The following is a 6,000-nucleotide window of genomic DNA, read 5'->3' as shown; positions in this document are numbered from 1 at the left end:
GTCGATTGCCACATTATAAGAAAATATATCATCGATTTTTTCTATATCTTTTCGGTTCCATATTTTTCCAATATTAATATAATTGATAGAGATTTCATGATTCTCGTCAGTTTGTGGTTCTGACAGAACATTTTCATCATCACATGTTCTTCAGGAACAACATTCTCTATTCTGTGATCATCATGTGTTTCTTCAGAAACATCATTCTTTATTTTGTGATCATTCTGTTTCTCTACGATATTTTCTTTTTCGAGGATTTTTATCCTTGGAATGCGACTGACCTTCCACGCTTCAGGCGTTTTATCGATATCATGACTTTGTTCAATTTGTTTCTTTGAAATTTCAATTCGAGCAGGAGCATTACAGCAATGTATATATGATTTAGTTACCCCCTTTGTCATATGTAAATGCAACTGGTATTTGATTTGATATTCTTTGCAAGTGCACAATTTGCTGTACATCATTTTCACATTGTTGTGTTCTTGGATCCAGATGTAACAATGATGATACATACCGTGTAATTTCTTTTTCGGTATGTTTCTGTTCTCCCCCTAACATTGGGAAGATTTCCTCATTAAAATGACAATCAGCAAAACGTGTTGTGAACACTTCGCCTGTCTGAGGTTCAAGATATCGAATGTTTGATGGACTATCATAACCGATATAAATTCCAACCTTTCTTTGAGGTCCTATTTTCTTTCGTTGCGGTGGTGCAATAGGCACCTACACCATACATCCAAAAATTCTCAAATGAGAAATGTATTGTTCTTTACCAAATGCAAGCTGCAATGGAGAGTATTTATGCTATGCACTTAGTCTGATGTGAATTAATGAAACATCATGTAAAATTGTATGTCCCCATATAGAAATAGGGAGCTTTGTTAATTTCATAAATCATTGGTCTAGCAATCATTTGCAAACGTTTAATCAATGATTCAGCCAATCAATTCTGTGCATGTACATGAGCAACAGGATGCTCAACAATGATTCCCATTGACATACAACAATCATTGAAAGTCAGGGAAGTAAATTCACCAGCATTATCAAGTCTAATTTTCTTGATTGTATAATCGGGAAATTGATTCCTCAATTTTATTATTTGAGCAAGTAATCTTGCAAATGCAACATTTCGAGTTGACAATAAACATACATGTGACCATCTGCTGGAGGCATCAATCAATACCATAAAGTATCTGAATGGTCCACATGGTGGATGGATTGGTCCACAAATATCACCCTGAATACGTTCAAGAAACATTGGTGATTCAGTTTGGATTTTGGCTGGTGATGGTCTTATAATAAGTTTTCTAAGAGAACATGCTTTACATTGAAACTTATTATTCTGAAAGATCTTCTGGTCTTTCAACGGATGACCATGTGTATTTTCTATAATTCTTCGCATCATTGTTGAAGCAGGATGTCCTAATCGATCAAGCCAATTGATCAGTATTGAATAATTATCAACTACCATGTTTGATTCAATTGGACCTATATATGTATAATGCAATCCAGTAGGGAGCATTGGTAGTTTTTCAATCACATATTTCTTTCCTGATTTATATGTGGTAAGACACATATATTTCTCATTCCCTTCATCCATTGGTTGAGTATCATAACCATGTGAATATATATCATTAAAACTCAACAAATTTCTTTTCGATTGTGGTGAATATAAAGCATCATTGATCAAAAATTTGTACTATTAGGTAACAAAAATTGTGCTTTACCACATCATTTATTCAAGTCTACATGACCTGATATTGTATTCACTGTTGGTTTTGTTGGTTTTGGTTCCAAGAAATTTTTTTTAACTCGGAGGATAGTGTGCATTGTACCACTATCGGGTATGCAAACTTCAGCTTTGCTCATAGCATTTTCCATATTTGAACTTCAAAAAATATGCAATGAAAAAGAATTAATGACAATACATATGTAAATATAACACATATCATAATTGTACAATAAAACATTATTACATGAATACAAGAAAAATAAATTATTGTACATTTATATTCTACCATTATATTGTTCATTTTCAGAGAAATCATTGAGAAAATGTGTAGCATCAATATTGTTCATTTCTATCCCACCAACATATTGATCATTTCCAGAGAAATCATTCATAAAATCAGCAGCATCAAAATGAGTTGAATCACTCAAACAATCACTTGCGTTCAGTGAAGTTGGTCTCTTTTTCTTTCCCCTTTATAGATTCTTTATAGAGCTTGCAAAGGTACTCGAGGGCTCGACAAATACGAGACCAATGTCCTGGAGTGCCGCATCTGAAACAAGAACTTTCAAATCTTTTCGAGTGATTTTCATTAACACTCATGTTCTCATGATGCCTTTTCCGTGGGTGGTTCGTGACGCCCTTTTGAGATGAGTTATAAAAATAACTATCTCTATTGTTTTCAAAACCACAGCCTCGACCACGACCACGACCAATTCCACGTCCACGTCCACAACCACGACCTCGTCCTCGACCTCGACCAAAACATTGTCTTTGAATTTGATTTTGGTCTCCAGGTTTAAATTCATATTTACTTACAGCATTTACTTCTGGAAATGATGTTGATCCAGTGGGTAAGGACTGATGATTTCTCATTAATAGCTCGTTGTTCTTTTCCGCCACAAGAAGACAGACGATGAGTTTAGAATATCTCGCAAATCTACGCACTCTATATTGTTGCTGTAAAGTTATATTTGATGCGTGAAACATGGAAAATGTTTTTTCAAGCATTTCTGATTCTGTAACCTCATGTCCACAAAATTTTAGCTGCGAGATTATTCGATACATCGTTGAATTATACTCACTGACTTTCTTAAAATCTTGGAATTTTAACATATTCAATTCATCACGGGCGGTCGGAAGTATAACTTCCCTTATATTTTCAAATCTTTCTTTCAATCATTTCCACAGAGCCATGGGATCTTTTTCGATGAGATATTCACATTTTAAATCTTCATCGAGATGTCGACGCAAAAATATTATAGCTTTTGTTTTTTCTTGTGATAAAGATATACCATTTTCTTTAATGGTCTCGCTTAGACCCAATGACTCAAGATGCATTTCTAGATCGAGAGTCCATGGCGTATAATTTTTTCCCGTGATGTCGAGCGCAACAAATTCGAGCTTTGTCAAATTTGACATGGTGGTACTAAAACAAATTACGATGTATTTTATTAGTTAATGAATATTGCAATACAAACTAATGGATAAACAACAAGTACAAACATTTGTTAAAATAAAGAAAACACACGAGGAGGATATTCTTCGATAAATAAAAGACCCGTGAGTATGATAACCAAAATAATTAAAAATAACCTTGAGAAAACCATCTTCTTCTTTCTTCGAAAATTTGATGAAGAATAATTTTCAGAGAATAGGAGAAAGTTAGAGTGATTGAAAGAGTTTGTGAGATCATATTTATAGGGCAAAAACTAGTCGTTTTGTTACCGTTTATGACCGTTGGTGTAAAAAAATAAAGGTATGTATTTGTATAATTTTATGGTAATAGTATGATGTATTGTTGTAAAAAGTAAAATTTATGGTAAAAAGTGTTGTGAAAAGTAAAATTTATGGTAAAAAGTAAAAATCTCAAACTCTCAAAATTTACCAAACTACACACTTTATAATATTTTTCTCTCTACTCAATTGTGAATTTCTTCACAAATGGTGATCCTATTTATAGAATTTCTTTACAAATAATCCAAAAATTAAAATATATCATTACCTACATCATCACACACTAATTTTCAGTATTTATAACTCTTATTTTCAACATTCAAATATTCAATACACACATTTTAAATATTATTTTTCAACACATCTCAAATAATGTCAATTATTGATCAAATCCTACTTCTTTACATCTTGTTATCCCTACATTTCCTAGCAAATGCTGCACCGGTAGGAGTGTGTTGCGGCCATGGTCGTCGACTTCCTCGGATCCAACGGAATTCCAAGAATCTAGCTCTTCAACCCCGTCCCCACACTAACCAATGGCACGATGACGACTGTACTCCAATAGGTCGATCCTATCCAATATTTTCTCCCACGTCCTGCCTAGTCAAGTTCGATACTTAGTCGTATAGGCAACGAGGTTTACCTAAAGGACCCGTTCTACACTCCATACGTAGCACCAACTACACCTAGAACATCCTGTCGAACTCACACTCTCCTTCGTCCTGTACTTTCGATCCTAATATTATAAATTTCTACGGTTCTTGCACGGTACCTTTTTTTAGATAGGTAAATAATGAACAATATGTCACTAGATTATGCTTTGTTTAGGTCATCCACGATAGAGATATACCAAAACCTTGCTCACACAATAATGTTTGATGCAACAATCGACACATTTGTATACACTTCCCCGTGGTGGTGACGGAGACAGGGTGGCCGACCGGGATAGGTGAGGTGGCGAGTGCCGAAAATGCAAGATCTTGGAAGGCCTGGAGTTGGGGTAGAGGTGTTTTTTTTTTATCTATTTGATGAGAATGGGAAGAGTGTGAAAGGCATTTTGGCATTTTTAAAGCTTATGATATTTGTAATGCCCGAGACTTAATTACTAGCAATCATACGTTGATTAATTGACATGATTGAGGTCATACGAACTTGAATGAAGAAGTCGGGCCATTCAGAGACCAGATTGGGTGAAGCATGTGAATTATGTATATTTGGTACAGAACTGTTGGCGCCTGAGCGGTAGAAAAGAACCGCCCGAGCGCCAATGCACCATAAGAATGGATTTGGACAGAACGTCTGGCGCCCGAGCGGTAGTTTTTGACCGCCCGAGCGCCAGGGGATGGTGAGATGAGTACCCGGGCAGAAGGTTCGGCGCCCGGGCGGTAATTTTTAACCGCCCGAGCGCCGCTTGTAAAACATGGAAAATTAGCCACGTTTCAATTTCATGCAAGTTGATATAAATAAACATTTTGTTTCCTTCAGAAGCTATCAGCAAGAGCCGAGGATTTCCTCCAAGAAATCCTTACGCCTTTTCATTTGTAGATTTGTGGTTTCTGCAAAATCCGTCTGTCCGAATTAGAATCCGACTTCAGTACTGTGTTCCTATCAACGCAAGGCTACAACTGGACGTAAGTTTTGTTACGTTTAGACAAGATTTGAAATTATGATATTGTCAGAATTGAATACGAATCAGATATGATGTTTCTGATATAATAGATATCGTATAATTGAAATCAGATCGAAGAATAGACTGTGTATGAAATTGTTATGATTTTTGGTGTTGATTTGACTGAGATTTGATATCAGAGTTGTGTTATTATTCAGATTATGAATTGTAATGATACTGATTATGAATTCTGGTATTATATCTGCGATATTGAGATTGACGGGGTTACCGAGACTGTATTGTTATGCCGTCGAAACATCAGTTGATTTAGATTGATCAGATTCAATAATGATTTCGATTGTATCGTAATATCGTTGATATGAATTAGATTGTACCTTGTTCAGATATGGATCAGATTATATACTAATTGGGAATATTGATCAAAACAGGTTTTGAATTGAGCTATATACTGATATTGTAATTATGTGATTGTCATTACCAGACTGGGTATGGACAGATTGGAATACAAGACCTCGTCTTCGTCAGATCGAGAAGATAAATGTATAAATAAATGTTGATTCGGGATTGCACAACTCGAGTGAGGTTTGACTTGAGTTTCCCTAAATCACATACTTTATTTTATTGCATTGATATTTGCAGATTATCAGATTGATATGTGTAAGTCTATTGAATGATAGCAGAGTCTGAGTCTGAGTCTAGGGCAGAACAGCCTAGCTAGGGCAGAACCGCCGAGTCTTTCTCAGAACCGATAAGACTCTAGACTACGGGGTATCGATGAGCTTAGATGTAGATCGACGTCTATCGTAGACACTCGATACAGCATACCAAAAGTCTAACTTAGATCGGGATCCCTAGATTAGAACGAGAGATGAGTCGGTCTTATATATTGAGACTAGAGTTTGAT

The sequence above is a fragment of the Primulina eburnea genome, chromosome 18, assembly GCF_022965805.1.
Source record: "Primulina eburnea isolate SZY01 chromosome 18, ASM2296580v1, whole genome shotgun sequence".
Lineage (NCBI taxonomy): Eukaryota > Viridiplantae > Streptophyta > Magnoliopsida > Lamiales > Gesneriaceae > Primulina > Primulina eburnea.
The sequence above is the reverse complement of the archived record's forward strand: the minus strand, read 5'-3'. Positions refer to the sequence as shown.